Source organism: Dipodomys ordii, unplaced genomic scaffold (assembly GCF_000151885.1).
Source record: "Dipodomys ordii isolate 6190 unplaced genomic scaffold, Dord_2.0 Scaffold32, whole genome shotgun sequence".
NCBI classification, from domain to species: domain Eukaryota; kingdom Metazoa; phylum Chordata; class Mammalia; order Rodentia; family Heteromyidae; genus Dipodomys; species Dipodomys ordii.
Genome location: NW_012267248.1, coordinates 10,876,657 through 10,896,029, shown reverse-complemented (window position 1 = coordinate 10,896,029; position 19,373 = coordinate 10,876,657).

Here is a 19,373-nt window from a genome sequence, read left to right as displayed (position 1 = left end):
TACATATCTAAGGGTTTATTTTCCTGACATCTCATTATCTGACCTTTTCCACTTGACTCATACATATACTAGATATTGCATATAAGGGAAACCATGGGACCTATGTTTCTTTGGGCCTGGCTTACTTCACTTAATATAATTTTTTCCAAGTTTTTCCATTTCCTAACAAATGGGGCAATGCAATCTCTTCTTAAGCTCCCTATATTTGGGTACGGTTGTTTTGTAAATGGACGAACATGTCCCTGCTTTCTATTCCCTCCTCTGGATGACAGTAATAACCCTGAGAACTATGGAATCCACACGTAGACAGTAGAACAGCCATAAACCTTCCCTGAATAAAAGAAGTTCAGTTACTGACCCAAAGAACTGTTATGGTTATGAAATGATAAAGAAACTAGTTTTCTGAAGGCACTGGAACTTTGTTGACTATTATATCAACTTATTTTAAAACTAATATAGTTTCCACCTCTCCATCATCCACCTTCCTCCTGTCTTCATCCTTTCAAATTGCTACTACTTCACATGGTATTTGATTTTTCTCACTAACTTTCTCCTAAAAAGGCCTGTTTTCAGTATTTGGCAACTTTTTCATAAAAGTGTCATCTGTAATGAGGTTCATAGAAATTGTTTGAAGCTTATAGAGTGAGGTTAGTACTTCCTCCTAGCTTCAGAAAGTGATCATTGTTTGGAATTCCTAACTTTATTACTTTCATTTGGACATCACTGTCTTTTACTGGGAGAACATGAAATGTTGGTTTTTCCATTTGAAGTATTTCACCAAAGTTTGTTTGGGTTTGACATTATTTCTTTTTCCTTTTAGTAGTCTTTAATTTTTGTGGTAAATTAGCTAATGTAAATTTGAGTTAGAAAAGCTTTATTAAAGATATCAAATTATAAATAGCCATTTAATCTACTGTTCATTGAAGATTTGGATACCATTTCATTCAGTTTTAGGTATTGACTGGCTTTCATCTCTGAATAAAAGTTTGGGTACAGGTTCATCATGATCACGAACGTAGGCAAGAAAGCAAGCGTCCTGTGATCATTCATCTTATTGACTAGCCTTTATTTTTAGAAACTCATAAGAGATTAATGCAGCACACTGATGGGTGTGTCTGTGAGGACATTTCCAGAGGCAATTTTATGAGGAGGATTTTGACCTAATGAATGATTAAATTCAATAATGGATTCAGAATTTGACTACTAGAAGTTGATGAAACAGGCTGGTGGGACCTGGCCCCAAATGGCAGGTCCCGGAGGGACTATCCTGGGGCTGATTTCAAGGACAGACTCCTTCTTGTCTCTGCTCTGCTCTGCTTTTTTAGTCTGTGATAAAGGGAGCTGATCCACCATGCCTTCACTACCATGACTGACTGAGCTCTCTGAAACTGAGAACAAAATAAATTCTTCCGCACAGAGGTGAGAATAGCTAACGCACATGCAGAGGATGCTCTCCCTTGTGAGTTTTTATTTTCAATTTTCTAATCTCTCCCAGAATTAGAAACTTAAAAATGGCACAGAATGCAAACCACCCTAAGTCTCTTCCTCTGGAAGCCAAACTCATTTTTTCCCCAAAAGATCATTCAAGCTCCAACGTCACTGTTGTCTGCATTGTGAACATTCCATGATTCTTCAGACAGGTGTACCTAATATTTCTATTCCTATATTTTAAACCCTGTGTATGGTGTTTCCAATCCAGATTTTTGTCTTTATCAAAATAATCATAACCTCTTCTGCAGTCCTCAAACTTCAAGTTCTGTGAGCTTATAGATCATATTCCCCTCTGAATGCATATAAATGAAAGTTTCTATTTGTCACTTAATGTACAGTTCAGAAATAACTAACTAGTATTTCTGATTCTAACCTGCCATTAGAAAACTGCTTCCAGGTACAAACCTAGGTGATAACAGTCCTTGCTTTGAAAAACAAAAGTTGGTGTCAAGAAATACTAAAGTTTTGTGGAATAAATAGATGAAAAGTACTCTTTAAATTCATTTGTAAAAATATTTGTAGACTCCCCAAAATTGAAAACTACATTGCTATACATACCAAGAATTTTAAGACATGGCTATAAATCAAATAGCAGGATTGATATTGAACCTAACTAATTCTTCCAACATTGTTCCAAGCTTTATATATTTCACTAATTTTTTATAGCATAAGATACATTCTTTGTATCAAACTTATTATAGTTAAAAACAACTGGCACTTTAATACAATCCTAGATGTGTATTTTTGGTGAAGAATTTTCTGTGTAGTTGATACACTGAGATATACACAATGATAGATCTTTTAAAAGTTTTATGATCCATCCTGAGTAGAAGGTTTTGTACTGTTGTCATGTTTAAGAGTTATGTATATGCCACAAATATTTGACTTATCATAGGAAGCTTAGAGGGGAAGTTTATAACTTGTCTTGTTCTATTTATTCTCACTGAATTACTATGTTTTATGTTACAAGAGCAACAGTATTCTGAAAAGACTGAGCAACATTAAAATAGCGGTGAAAAATCCAGAAGTTGTATTCCATTTTCTGGACTTTGATAGTCTATGATTTCTTCTGCAGATTTAAAAGCTTTGAGAAAATATTAAAGCAAACTAAATGTTTTTATTATTTATCTTGAACTTTTTCTCCACCAAGGATTTTCTTTAAAAATTGTAGACATTTTATTTTTTGGAATTTGATTGCCTATGCTTTCTATAATTTGAAAGGTTTGAGCAAACATAAAAGACAAAATATATACTTTCATTGTTTAACATTTTCTTCAACCAATAATTTTATTTGGAATATTTCAAGTAGTGTCACTCACACGCAATTACACACACACACACACATTTCATCCACAAAAAGTTAAGTTACAGTACATGGTATATACATTATTAAGATTCAAAAACACAATTTTGAATGAAATGACTTGAAACAAAAAAAAATGTACAACTTCACTGACACAAAAGAGGCAACTTCACAAAAGGTAAGGAATGTGATAAGATGTTATAAGGCCTGGAAATAGGTTGGACAGAAAGTAATGGGGCCAGTTTTATTTAAGTTGGACAAATAGTTTTGAAAACAGCCATGGTTGTTTTTTATAAATCTATGAATATCATTAGTACCAAAATATTGCACATCTGAACTGATTAAAATGACAGAGTTTATGCCATGTGCCCTACCACACTAAAATAACTGAAAAAATGATATCAACCAGCAGTGAGTGGTATTGCCATGAGAAAAAATATTACATTGAGTTTACTGCCTCTCATTATCTTTTTTAAACTTACATTAAAGTTTTTATTTCTTTTCCATTCATGTATTCATGAATATTAACTCATTATATTGAAGTTAAATATATTCCTCTTAGAAATTAAACATTCACAAAAATCTAGATATGCTGAAATTCCAAGAGTTCTTCTAAATACCAGATTTTTTTAAGCTTGTAGAAGAATCAATGTTGAAAATATTTGAGGTTGATGTGTAAACGATGAAATATAGATTGAAGAGATTTGAAAATCATAAGTCCTTTTCTTAAATTTTATGTAACTATGCTGCTTTTAAACAATAAAATGGCACACAAAATGGGAAGTTTTAAAGAAAGAAAAAGGGTCAAAATATTAGAAAAATAATCACGTGCTGTGTAAATATTACTTGTAATGACCATTGTTTAATAAATTTGCATTATTAGTTGTTTCCAAGAGATTTTTCTTAAGTTATAGGATATGCTTTTCATGACCAGAAGCCTCAGAGAGAGTCAAGCGGAAAAAATGCAAACAGAATAGACAAAAGTTAGTTCTCTAGTAGATTTTCCTCTGGAATAATGAGGTCTTAATCATGAGAAACAAGCTCTGAACATATAGTTGTTCACTTGTCCATCTGACGTTTCCATGTGTTCATAGCCTTCAGTCAGGCAGTTTTCAATAAGTGGGGGAATCTGGAGGCCTTTGTCTAGATGTTCACCACTTTGGGGAAACAAAACCTAATACACGTGAACAAAACACATTCTTTTTGTCTTTCAAGGCCTCTTTGCAGCTATATATCTGGATGCACATTGCTTGAAAACATTATTTAAAGTCTTATATACAGGTCCTTTTATGTCTTGAATATCCTCACTACTGTAAAAAGGCTTAAACTATCCTGCAAAAAGAACCCTGAATTTTGTTATCTACTCCCTTAGTTCTAAAATATCTTTGCTGCCCCTTACTTGACATAATCCAGTCTTCAAACATTTCTGCAATGAACTTGGTAGAACAACAAAAAATGACCAATTGCCATTTTAACATGGCTCAATGTCACCAGTCTTTTCTTGGCCTTTCCATCTCTCCCTCTGGTCATTTTTGCTTTCATCCCTCCTTTTTCCCTCCCTCCATCCATCCTTTTCTCCTCTTCCTTTCTTCTTTCTCTTTTGTCACTGCAACCGCCTTTTGTTTCCTTTTTCCTCCAGAAAACATGTAAATTCACTGGAAAGCTTCTGCCATTTACCCATGAAAGGCAAATTGTTTTACTTCACACATCAATTCCTGTAATCTATTTAGAAATAAAATGAAATTTTTCACTTTTGGTGCAAATTCTGTATTGATTTCACATAGATAAGTGATGTGATTAAGTAAGTGTCTGGTACAGTTGCTCTTTAATCTTCATTGCTGAGAACTGACTTCCTCATCAGAGATTTATTTGTCTCCAGAGTGTCTCCTAATCTCAACTAAGTCTAATGCCTCAGACATTCTTATGGCCAGAATTATTTATTTCTTCATTTGGATTTTCTTACTTAATGCCAGCATGCCTCAGATTTTATTTGGACTAGCAGTCCTTTGAATAGTAAGATGAAAAGAAAAAAAAGATGAGAATTTGAAGACAAAGTGGCACAAAGGTAACAAAAATATTTATTTAAATAAGTACCAGAAACTTTATCTGTCAGAACAATTTAAAGCTACATAAAGAATAAAAGGGGGGGAAAGCAGAGTGTTTTTGTATAACTCACATCCAGTTTTCCCATTGTGAGCATCTTTTTGTGTTGTACACTTCATGAACTAATACTGATATAAATATGTCATATTGATATAAATACATATTTATATCAATATTTTATATTGATATACATATGTTTATGTTTATACATATATTAATATACACATGAAATAAAAATGTAAAATACTCAATTTTTACTACATATCTATGTTCTGTTCTAAGACATTACCCAAGATAATACTTCACTTTTAATTTTTCTGTTTCTTTATGCTCTTTGGGGCTATGAGAAATAGTTAGATTTTCTTGTTTTCCATAACATTGTTTTGAGGATTACTGGTTGAGTATTTTGTAAAATGTCTCCCTAGTGGAATTTGTCCTTAGTTTTTCGCTTGATTTGACTTGAGTTATGGGGTTAGGATGGAAGATCACAGAAGCAAAGTTTTTATCAGATTTTTATCAAGGATAAAAATAACCTGATCTATTACTGATTTTCATAACCTGACAAAGACAATGAGTCTCAGATTTATCGCCATGAAGTTGCTCTTTTTCTTCCATTTTCATACAGTCATTTCTGGAAGAAAGTTGAAAATCATAGTCCATACTTGAGGAATGTGTAGTTATATTTTCTTTTCATAAAGTTGGGGGACATATATAAATTATTTGAAGTTCTGCATTTTGGAGAGACATCTCTCTTCTTTTCCTTTTAATAATATATCTAATATTTTGTTATTGTAAATCTTATTCGTGGATGTTTATTGATGTGTTGTTTTGTTGTTCCAGTTGTTCTTATTTTGGCCATGGGAGATTCCCCACCTTTGAAAATAGCCATCAGTGTAGTTTTCAGGGTTTTGTTTTGTTGTTGCATGTCATTACTTTCTTGATCTTCAAGATGCTGCAGAATATTCTAGAGTAATCCCTACCCCTGTACCAGAATCTGTCATTTCTCCAAAGGCTCTAGTTTCTATCATTGAAGAAAAATAATCAAAGAAGCTATGATCTTGCCAGACACTAGTGGTTCACTCTAGAAATTCTAGGTACTTAGGGTGCAAAGATCTGGAGGACTGAGGATCAAAACTAGTCCAGACCAAAATTCTATGCCACTCAATTTCCTAATAACCGTCACAAAGCTGGGCTGGAGATTTGGTTTACATAGTATTAATGAGTCAGAACAGAAGTTCCTGAGTTCAAGGCCTGGTACCTGCAAAGAAAGAATGCAGATGAGAGAGAGAGAGAGAGAGAGAGAGAGAGCTAAAACCTCAGCATCGGTTCCATTTTTCATTATATGCTTCCATTCTTTTTGCTTTTTGAGCTGAGTACATATAAATATATAGATATAAATATGAAGATACATGTTTATATATTGTATGCATAGTATATCCTCATTTTAGATCCCATGTTTGTGAATTTCCCTACTTGCTGAAATCAATGCTCACTGGACCTTTGCAGTCTTATATGTATGTGCAAAAAGTCATCAACATGCACTTCTTAAATGGTGTTAGACATTGCCTCCTTATTTTGCTCTAATAATATATAGAAGTGTAAGCCAGGTGACAATGGCTCAGGCCTGTAATCCTAGCTACTCGGAGGCTGAGATCTGAGGATCATGGTTCTAAGCCAGCGGGAAAGTCTGTGAGACTCTTATCTCCATTAAAGCACCAGAAAATAAAAAGTGACACTGTGGCTCAAGTGTTAGAATGTGAGATGAAGAGCTGAGGGACAGTTCCCAGGCCCAGAGTTCAAGCTCCATGACCAACCCCCAAAAATGTGTATTTCTATTTTTCTCATTTCCCCCAATCTTGTGCTCAATGTTGTTGATCTTAGTATTTGAAAAGAAGTGAACTCATTACCTGACTTATAAAATAACAACCCCTCTATACAACTCCATAATAATAACAAAAATTATTTGAAAAATGACTACAAATGTAGCAGTCAAATACTTTCTAGCATTCCTCATTGGAAGAGGGCAGTGGTGTGCTAAAGCAAACACATATGTTAGATAAGCTTCATTCATGAATATGTTATATATGGTGCTGCTGACTTTGAAGTTCATTGTCTAAAAAAGAAATAGACATAAACGCTATGTAATTGATTAAGTGACCAAAATGGCAAAGACTTGTGGGAAGCTAATCCTGTATTTCTCCTAGGAACAATGTGTTAGTTTCTACCAGTTACATGTTTATGATGATTTTTATTGAATCAAACTACCATGAATAAAAGCAATCTATTTAATTCATGATTTTTATATGTAGCCATCTGTGAGTATTTTAAGTTAGACATATTTTCCCAATGCTTGTAAATCTGAACTATTAGTATTTGGGGTCTTCTTAACTCACTAATTTTTCTCTAAATTCCCATTATTCAATAAGAAACGACCAGCCCATATATTTTAGTTTTTTAGTTTCTATGCCATATCATAGTTTTTCACTGATACATCACAAGCATAAACTCTTACCTAGTATTGTGCAATGTCTATGTATAAACATTCTGTTGCTTTCATGTCAATAGTACTATAAGCACTTCCAATGTCATATAATTCTACACCTTTTCCCTGTAGTTCCTTCAGTGAGGCTGTTTTATGTATTGGTAATCTAATTTGAATTTTTATCATAGTTTTCATTCTTTCCTGGGAAACTTGGACTTCTAGATGATTGTTTTTTTTAGGTAGTGTAAATTAAGGTTTACATGTTGTGAAACAAAGTTCTGTATATTCTGACAAATCCAAAATGTTACAGATTCATTACTTTGCTATCATATAAACAGATTCATATTTGTTTAAGCCTCATACTTCAATTATTTAGCTTTCCTACACAAACCTCAAGCTCCAATTGAGCTTTTTATTCTTCATTTTTTAGGGTATCACATACATGGCTTCTTGTATACAAAAATATAAACAGCTTTTTCTGTCTTTTATGGCTTAATAAGTCATATAATTTTATCATTGAGTAAACCATGTGAATGAATATACTGTTTGCCTATTCACTATTAAGTAATATCTTTATGACTTTTAGTTTGAGCATTTCAGCCTAATGCTGCAATAAGCATTTGTGTGCAAGGTTTTGTATATGTTTAAGCTTGCAAATCAATTGGGCAAATAATCAAAAGTTCAATGGCTGCATTTTGCGCTAAGATTATGTTTTCTTAATTTTTCTTTCTCCCTAGGTAACGATATATGACTCCATGGATTATCTGTATTAGGCCAATTTTCTTTACTATAAACTAAAATCATCATTGGCTTTTACCACCAATCTCCAAGATTAATTATTGAAAACAGTTCATGTTAGAGCTATTTGGTTGACTAATGAAATCCATGATGGTTTTATCATTCCACCAAAGAGAATGTCACCATGGTGACCACACAGAGAAAATATAGATCTAAAATGCAGTTAGGGAATTGATACACGTACATGAACACATGGGTTGAGAGTAAAGCCCTGAACTAGAGTTCTAACCTATTAGGCCTTGAGGATTTGTTTGATGACCATCAAATCTTGCTGTGAGTCAAATCAACTCAAACCTACTTGGAAAACTATTTTTTCAAGGACAGTAGAATAAAAACCATGTTACTGAAGTAAGTTTATGCTTCTTGACAATTATAAATCTTAATTAAAATAATAGAGACTTAAAAGGCTGGGAATGTGGCTTAGTGGTACCGTGCTTGCCTAGCCTGTACGAAGCCCTGCATTCGATTCTTCAGTACCACATAACCAGAAAAAGCTGGAAGTGGCACTGTGGCTCAAGTGGTACAGTGCTAGCTCTGAGCAATAGAAGCTCAGGGACAGTGCCTCAGCTCTGAGTTCAAGCCCCAGGACAGGCCAAAAAAATAGACTTAAAAATAAAGGGAATGATTTTTATCTTCTTATTATACAATACTAAGACAGTTGGGCAACAATTGTTTATTTTTGTATCAAAAGCACAGACTTCAAAATAATTGGGATGCTTACTTTATTGAGAAAGATGTGTAAAATCAGAGCAATGCTTGCTGTACTTTGAATCAGATTGAAATGAGATAAATGACCCAAGCAACAGTTTTCACAGGCAATAATAATCAAAAGTCCTGGCTCCCCTTTATCTTCTGTTTTGGACCTTTATGGAGACAAATAGTGCGCACACAAGGGCAAAGTCACAGCAGAATATATTCTGGGATGTTCTGTCAATAGATGGAGAGGTATCACTCTCTGAGGCCCCTGGGGATTGTTAGCACTGTGAGAAAATGGCATTCTAGGTTTGGGGATAACACAACTCTCTAAGCAGTTGTTGTTTAATCTGATTATTTCTTCTCCTCTTCCCCACACATTCACCAGCACATTCTCACAATAAGCCTATAAATGTTAGAGGAAGAGCGTGACAGGGACACTTCCCTGGAACACTAAGTCTTCATGATTTCTTATTGCCTGCTTGCTTCTTCCAGGAAAAGAAAGAACCTGCTTCATCCTACTGTGCTTTTTGTTATCAATTTCCTCAATAATATCTCTAAACTTTTGTTTTGCTCCATTTTTTAATGTTTGCCTACAACTAAAAGCATGTGACTTTTTTTCAATGTAGGACTGGACAACAAACAAATTTATGCATGTGCATATAGATACGCACATGTGTCTTTATGTATGGGTATACATAGTCACTTAAAGAGAAGAGTTTTATTAATGACACATCAGTTTATCAATTCACAATGTATGTTTCAGTTTTCTAAGTAAAATTGCAGAGAAAGCAAATTCTCACAACTCATCTAGTAAGTGTATTTCAGAATGTTCCTTCTGAATCTACAAGTTTAAATTTTTACATAATCTAATTGCACGTGAATTGAAATTATATGATTTTTTTTATCATGGAGGATAAGATCGGGAGAGGTACAAATCTATCCCTTAGACTCTCACATACTATATGGAAAATTCCCCCAAATAATCTATCACTGAAAATTCTCTGTGAGTGTACAATTCAAACACCTAAGAAAAAGTAGAAGTATACATAAACTTCAAAAGATTAAATGGTAGTAGAAGCATTACATACCTATTTAAATTTGGTATTATATGTATTGCAACACATAATAAATAGTTAAGATGATAGTATGTTTCAAAGTACCATTTCAATTAAGAGACCACACAATAGTTTCGTTAAGCAGAGCAAGAGGCTTATTCTTCTGTTTCATAAGAACAACCTTAGGTAGAAAGACTTTGAGGCCATGTGGGAGGCAGAGTTACTCACCCTGCTACTTTACCATGTTTTCATTTAGTGATTTTGCCTAGATGCTTGCCTAAATGATTTTATCCCATAACTTCTGTGTGGTCAACTGAACCAGACTTGGCAATTAAGAGTACATATTGACATAGTCTAATCAGATTTCCATTAAAGTAATGGATGGTTTACATGATATAAATTTTATCTTCTCACAGTTCTGAGGCCTGGAAGGCTGAAATCAGTGATTTGATTCCAATGCAGTCTCTTTCTGGCTCATGGATGGCCTTCTTTTCTTTGTATTTTCATACGGAAGAGGAAGAGAGAAAGAGGATAAGGAAGAAGAGAATGGAGGAGAGGGGGGAGAAGGAAAGAAAGGGAGAAGGAGAGGGAGGACACTAGTAAGTCTCTTGATGGTTCTATCTTTATAATCCTATCTAAAACTATTTCTGAAATACTTCCTCTCCATCACATGGAGTTTAGGACTTCAGTATATGTTTAAGGGGCAAACAATGTAGTCACTTTCTGTCATTGGTTCCCAATATTTTTATTCTTCCAAATGCAGAATATGTGCTCCATTCCAATAGTCTCCAGAGTCTCAATTCATTCCAGGGTTGACTTTAAAGTCTGAATATGAAGCAGAAGATGTCACCTAAATATCATATAAATCAGATATGTGTGAAATTGAATTTACTGTTAGTAATGAGTCGAAATTCCTTTCTAGTCATGAATCTGTTACAATCTGCTACTCTAAGTTCACAGTGATGGGGTAGGCAAAACATTCCCACTTCAAAGGGGAGTTGTTGGAATGAATACCAGGATAATGAATCCTAAACAAGTGCAAAACCTACCAAAGGAAACACCAGGGGATGCTAGGTATAAGAATAATCTTCAGAACCATACTCTGTACTCCAGGGCCACTGAGACAATTCTCAGAAATGACTTAGATTGTGGTTTCACATCCATGGCAGAAGTCAAACCTTGGAGATTCTAAAACCTTGACTCTGCAACTCCATAAGACAATCTTACAACCACGGCTTTGCAGGAAGCCCTACTTCCAAGATTGCACAGGCTGTCATAATCTGTGTGTGTGTGTGTGTGTGTGTGTGTGCGAGTGTGCGCACACACACACGCACACCCATGTATGCATGCATGCATGCATCTGCTAGCACTGGGGCTTGAACCCGAGCCTGGGTGATGTCCCTTAGTCCATCAGCTCAAAGATGGCAGCTTTACTGCAGATTTTTGGTGTCAATATGAGATAAGAGACTTTGAATCTTGATCCTCAGATCTCAGCCTCCTGAGAAGCTAGAATTACAAGCATGAGACACCAGCTTCCACCTAGTTGTCGGAATCTGGGAAGCTAATCTCCTAGTTGCCTGTAAGATTCTTCTCCCCTTTCCTTGAAGGACTGGATGAACATACTGCTCCATTCTTGCCCTATTCCTTCTGAATACCCCCCTCTCCCTCCCTCTCTCCCTCTTTCCCTCTGTCTCTCTCTCTCTCCCTACCCCCCTCTCTCCCACTCTCTCTCTCCATCTCTCTCTTTCTCTCTCTTGGCAATAGAATCCACTAAGGATTTTCTAAACATTTAAACTCTGATTTCCTATAGTTTAACAGGTCCTCTTCTTAGAAATTATGGCCAGCAGTCAAGGGAAGGCAGGCTACTCCTCTGATTGTTTTCTTAGAAATCTCCCTGGCTAAATATCCTCTTTCATAGCTCAGTATTTCTACTTTCTGCAAAATGCTAGAATACAGTTTAGTCATGTCCTCAGCACTTTAAAAGCCACATTTCCTACTGTTCCATTAAATGGCTGTTTCAATACACTCACCAGAATCTCCTTTTATGCCATATTTCTAGGATTAACCTCAAAATTCTTCCAGAATCTACTCATTATCCAGTTTCAAAGCTCCTTCTATCCCTTTAATTATTTGTCTTATCTGATCATCTTCTTGATACTAATTGCCTTATTATCAAAATTTGTGTTATTTGACTTCACCAGAGAAACAAATTCCAGTTGGAAATACACATATTAATAATTGAAATCAATATGCAAATACCCAGATACTTTTGGCTAATATCTCCTTATAAGATACTTTGTTTCTATGATTTATGGTCCTGAATAGTCTTTCTTTTTCTTCTCTTTTCTTTTTTTCTCTTCTTTCTTCCCTTTCTTTCTTCTTTAATTCCAACACTTTCTCAAAGTATAGTAAAATACTCTGAATGATAACGCTGCTTTCATTCATCAACTCCCAACAAGAAGAGGAAGTTAAGTTTATTCATGTTTTCTTCTTTGCAGAGTATTATTTCAATGTTTTCAATTCTCCATCATACATGGATACTTCCCCTCACACATTTTTTTTGTCAGCCTTGGGGCTTGAACTCTGGGATTGGGTTCTGTCCCTGAGCTCCTCAGCTCAAGATGAGTGCTCTACCACTTGAGCCACAGCACCACTTCCCATTTTCTGTTGGGTAATTGTAGATAAGAGTCTCACCGACTTTCCTGCCTGGGCTGGCTTTGAATTGTGATTCTCAGATCTCAGCCTCCTGAGTAGCTAGGATTATAAGTGTAAGCCACCAGTGCCCAGCCCCTCTCACTTTTAAGTGGTAAGCATCCTTTAAAAGCCACTGGTGATAATCCTCATCTCCTTGTATTAATCCCTTTGTATGATCCAGCTACTTGTGTGTTGTCTGGAGCTAATGGCTTGTCTCACAAATTGGATTTAGGGGAAAAGATTACAATGCCTATGCCAAGTTTAGCTTACAAAAAACAAAACCCAGAAATATAAAGCCATGTTACTTTTCTCTTGCCACTATCCTTCTTCAGCTGTTGTATTATATTCAATGCTATGTTCCGAGAAGCTCATGTAGTAAGAAAATTGTCTTCAGCTAGCTTCAAGCAAGAACCTAAGGTCTACTGGTAACCACGTGAGTGAGCATGGTAGCAAATTATCCCTAAGTAAGACCTGAAATGATGGTAGTCTGAGAATACTGCAGTTGATGCCCTGTAGAGAGTTCCAGGGGACCCATGACCCATAGAACTACAAATAATAAAAGTTTTCATTTTAAACCATTAAATTTGGAGTAATCCATTGCAGTGCAATCAGTAGCTAAGAGAGCAAATGATGGAACCAAAAGTACTTGACCTATCTACAAATACTCCTCATACCCTTTATCTTTCATGTGTTGTGTTCTATGTTACAATGGATGAGACATTTCCTTCGCATGTGTGTGGTGAGGGGAGGATTGTAGGGCTTTAACAGAGGATCTAGGTACTGTTCTTGAGCTTTTTCAGTCAAGGCTAGTTCTCTACCCCTGGAGCCACAGTTTATCTTCTGGCTGTTTGGTGTTTAATTGGAGATGAGTCTCACAGGGTTTCCTGTTTCATAATTACATGACTAGTTTCTGCCTTGCTGCTGCAGTCATTCCCCATGATGTACAAGAATGCTTTTTAAAATCATAAACCCTAATTTGGAAAACAATGAAACACTCAGACCTAAACTCTCAACCCAAACAGTCTACAGTTGAACTTTCAGTGGTAGTTTATACTGTTGGCTAATATGTTCTATGTTTCTATGATTTTCTGATTCTGTACAGTCCTGGTTTTTTCTTCTAGCAATAAATTATTGTGCCTGCCTGCCTTCCTTCCTTCCTTCCTTCCTTCCTTCCTTCCTTCCTTCCTTCCTTCCTTCCTTCCTTCCTTCCTTCCTCCCTCCTTTCTTTTTTGTCAGTTATGGGACTTGAACTCTGGGCCTGGGGCACTGTCCCTGAGCTCTTCAGCTCAAGTGGAGTGCTCTACCACTTGAGCCACAGTGCCACTTCCGGTTTTCTGGTGGTTAATTGGAGATAAGACTTTCCTGCCTACACTGGCTTTGAACTGTGATCTTCAGATCTCAGCCTCCTGAGTAGCTAGGATTGCAGGCATAAGCCACCCGCACCTCTTTGTCTGTCTGTCTGTCTGTCTGTCTGTCTCTCTCTCTCTCTCTCTCTCTCTCTCTACCTCTTCCCTATTTCTTTCTCTCTTTCTTTTCCTTCCTTCCCTCCCTCCTTCCTTCCTTCCTTTCTTGCTTTTCTATCATTTTTGTTTGTTATCTTTTCTTTCCTTTCTAGATTTCTCAAAGCTGGAGTGCCCCATTTCTCCATCTACTATTTACAGATAGCCTGTTTTTAACCATGGTTTTGATTGTCATGTAAGCCATGACAATGAATCAGTCTGACATTGATATGACAATCATCAGTCCTGATGATGAACCTTGGATTATATTTCTAGCCCTGATGATTTCTCTAAAATTTAAACTTCATGGAGCGATTAGACAAAAACTATAAAATTATAGTTAGGTAGTTAGAATATGCCCTGACATTCAGATGTTAACTTCATGAATCCATTTAAATAATAGGCATTTCAAAATAAATTTCAGAAAATTTAAATCTTGAAGCACCTCCTCTTCCCTATGGGTTTTCTCTCCCAGCGCTGCATATGTATGCCACCCCATGCACTTAGAAATTTACCTTTTACTTACTTTTTTCAGTACATATAATATTTCTAAATGTGTCAGTTCATAATTAATTCTTATCCAGCACACACATATATAGAGTATACATGCAGTATATATATATTATATATATATAAATATATACCTCATATATTTATATATGCTACATATACACTATATATAGAGAGAGAGAAAGAGTATTCTAAATGTATCCATTGCTACTATACAGTACCAGGCTATAGTTGCTGTTTGGGTGGATGACTGTAGCTGTTCTTTCTTGTTCTGTCTTCTATTATCTGTACAGCATAACATGAATGTAAATAAAATGGCATTGTCATTCCTGCTTAAATTCAGCACTGACATCTCTCTCCCATCCCAACTAATACAAAAGATTAACTCTTCATCATGACCTATCTGTATTTTGGACCTACCAAAGCTATTTGATTTCATCTCCTATCACCCTGCCTTATAGGCATACTGAGTGATCAAAGATGAAGAACTGTGTGAATTTATTATCTGATATAGAGAATGACACAAATCACATTGCATATTCCTCTTATGATCAAGGAACTCACTTCTGTGGGGTTTTCAAATTGAAAATAATTGTGGGAAATTATGATGTATAATGAGTTTTCAGCAGTTCATATATTGTGTACTGATTAAATGAACATCTATAGTTTATCAATCACCATATGCATTAATCATTTATAATGAGACATTAAAAATCCTGTCTCAGAAGTGGCTCTGTGGTTCAAGTGGTGGTTTGTAGTATTTACAACATAGAAATATGGGAGGCATGCTTTATTGTTTGTTTCCTATACTTCTCTTTATTATAGGACTCTCCTGGAATTTAAATGCTTTTTAATAAGGGAGTCAAGCTGATGTGTCAATATGATCCAAGAGGGAAAGGATTGGAAATTGTGGTCTGTGTAATGAACTCAATTTCTTATGTCTCAACTCTGTGTAGAAAGTGGAAGCTATTCCACTTCAGCATGCTCTTTTCTAATAATATAAGAGATATGTATTGGTCCATAATTGTTTGTGTTAAAAAATGTCACATTACTTTATTATTTTATAAATAAAAATCTATTCTGAGTCCTGCTTTCCAAAATTGTTTTCTGAAGTCCATGTCAGTAATAGTTGTTGTATCTCATTTTCAATTTCACACATGCCAGATTCTCAAAAACAGAAAAGAGATCTTGGCTTCCATTGCTCCTTGTATAAAATAAGTCTATACTTACTTTAATGTTTCAAATAATTGGCTTCCAACCCACAAACTCCTTTGCAATGTAGAAGCATATGAGCTCCAAGTTGAGCATAAATAAACAAATAAGAAAACAAAACACATTTTCAAAAGTAAACAAAGCCATATTTCCTCTCAGTAATTTATTTTTGGGGGGAAAACAATAAATAATGCAAGGGTACAGAGTTTACATTCAGGCTTCCACAGAGTTCAAATCTTGACGTTCTGCAATTTACCGATTATGTGAATTCATTATTTTAACTTCCCTTACCTCACGTTCCTCATTTTAAATTGAGTATAATGAAAGCACCTCAAAGTTTTTATGAAGGTCACAATCAAGTAGAATAAAATGTTTAACACGTTGCTATTTTACTAATCTATACAGCATAAGGACTCAGGCATTGCTGCTTTCTGTACTGCTGTGATTGGTGTACCTCTGAATGAGAATAGGGAACTGTCCTCATACTTGTCACCATCTCTTGAGCAATGGAACTAGATTAATTCTCTGGCTGAGAGAAATGAAGGGCAGAAAGTAGAGTCCTATATGTATATTGCTATCTTAGGTAGAGATAAAATATTTGGGAATTTTATTTGGGCAGTTCTACAATGCCCTTATTTATTAATGTGCAAACTGGTTACATTTATCTCTTCCCTTTATTTTAATGAAGTTTCTCATTCTAGACCTTTTCCTCACCAGCCAGGCTTCTTGTCTCCTCTGGTTGAGGAAGTTATTTCCCCTCCCAAAAGGATACTCATGTACTAGTCTTTTCGTATTGTTACGGACTGAAATCTCTGAGCCTGCTCTAAAACCATCTGCTCCACTTCAGTAGACTGTGTTGCAAGGAGATAAGAAGCTGGTTCCTGCAGGGGGGGGACATGGCTTGACAGGGCAGTGAGTCTTCAGTGATGTCTCTTTCTTCAGCCATTTGACAGGCTATTGGTGGGATTTTTAAAAATTATATTAATAAGACTCAACATTGAGATTCAATATATTTCTTAAAATCTAGTCATCCATTCTACATGTGGTATGCATAATTGTTCCTAACACAACATAAAGGTCATGCCAAATAAACGAAACAATTTACATATTCTTGGCCTAGATAAATGGTATCTTGCTCATAGAATCTTTGCTATTCTAACCATTTAATTAAAAAAACAGTAGTTACAGATATAGGAATTTTATGCCAACACCCTTTGAAAGTATTAATCTACAAAATGTTAACTACATTCTATAATGATAAGGATTAAAGAAGAGTATGGCATTACAGACCACTGGTAATATGAAGGAAAATCAGTATATGATGGGGTTTTGTTCCTTTGTTTCCATCATTAAATAATTTGTGTATAACAAATCTGAAGATGGCAAAGCATTTATACTAATGCACACTGTATCTATTATCCAATCATGTGAGAAACGTAATACTAATTTCTTCTCAAGCCATTTCAGAATCTCCTCATTGCAATCATTCACAGCATCTAACTTTGAGGTTCATTGTTGAATTTGTCAATTCTTGACAATATTGGAATGCAAATTTTATTTATCCAGCATCCTGATTTCCTATATCTTATCTATTTTACCTATTCAAACTTTCTCCACTAAATGAACAATTAGGTTAAATATAATCTTCATTTAATACACAGGCCATGAATGAAGTAGTGAGACACAATGCAGCAAGAGATTACACACCACAGGTTAACAACTCTTAGAAATTATTGTCAAACCGTGGAGAGGTAAATAACAAATATATGAATATTTTAGAGCAGAAGATAACAAAACTCTAAGGAATAGGGAGAATATTGAAAAGGAGCATTGCTTAAAAACAACATATTCTTTTGTATAAGATATTATCATGATATAAAAAAACATAACCTTTTGGGCAACTCCCCAAGAACAGAAATGCTGGATCATAACATAGGTCTGCATTTAATATTTTTGAGATATCTCCACACTGCTTTCCAGAGTGGCTTAATAAAAAATAACCTTCTGGACATTATGACATTGTCTGATGTGTATCTGGCAAAAACAAAAAACAAGGAACAAACAAACAAAAAAACCTTCTCCCATTCTGTATGTAGGCTGGCTTTTCAGGTTGTTGGCTTTATCCTTTACCTAGAAAAAAACTCTAGTTTGATGCAATCCCATTTATCCACTCTTTTTGATTTGCTGTGCTTCTGGATCTTTACTCAGAATGTTTCTACTTGTGCCTAGGAACCTAGTATATTTCCCCTACTCTTTCATGTAACAGTTTCATGGTTTTAGGGCTTACATTGAGGTCTGTGTTGAATTTTTGAATTGATGTTGGTGTGAGGTGATACATTTTTTTAAAGCCCTCAGCACACCATGTTCATTACAGTATTATTCTCCATAACCAAGATATGGAACCAGTGCAGATGCACCTGAATGAAAGAATGAAGATAATTCAGTATACATACATGGAATTTTATTCATCAAGGAGAAAGAATGATATTGTACCATTTTCAAAAAAAAAGGTAAATTGTTAAGTGAAGTAAGTCAGAGCCAGAGACACAAAGAATCCATGTTTTTCCTTATATGTGGAAGCTAGGTTTATTTTATAAAGTTGTAATAAATACACTGGCTGACATCAAGTGTATACAAATGTATTAAGTGAAGGAGGTAGATTCAAGGGAGATATCAATATTATAATTACCTACAAAACCAAAATCAAAGTTCAGCAAAATAAAATACCATGAAGAGGGGGACTCAAAAGAAGTAGGGTAGGGCCCAGGGGAAAGGAGTAGATGAATGAAGAGGAGAAGAGGGGAGAATACAGTCCAGAATCCAATAATACTTTACAAAATTAAGAAGGCTTAGGAAAAGCATGGGCAGAGGAGGGATGAATGAGAATGTTGGAAGGGGTGATATTGGTAAAGATATATTGTATTCATCAACTGCTTTGTTTAAATTGTAACTCTTTTGTAGAGCTACTTAAAGAAAATAATAAAAAAGATATATCTTAAATATTCTTATACATTGTCTACATAAAATTTATAACCACATCTATGAAACCAGAATGGAAGACTATGTAACAAAAACAAGGAACTGTAAGTCCAGAAGAGACAAGTTTGCAAAAGAAGCAGAATTTTACGAACAAATTGAGATTTCTGAAACAAACAGAAAGAGTCTTAAATTTATAAGTTATGTATAAGGTCAGATATATTCTAATGGAAAATTAGTTGGAAAAAATTTAAATTAGAAGAAGGATAAAATATTGAAAACTAAAAGAATATAGAATCCAGAATACAATATTTTAGCATCTTTAGGGAAATCTCAACAGCACATATTTCATTATTTGTAACCAAGATTATATTTATGACTAATGTTTGTAACAAAAAATATACAGAATAGGAAAAGCATATGAATTAAAATCTTCTATGTCTTGTGTTGGAACACAGAATGTTTACCCTCAAGTATGGACCTGTGTAAAAAGTCTCTGCTCAAAGAAATCTTTTCCAGTCATTAGAGACTGAGGTTTTTATAGCAACTGTTCA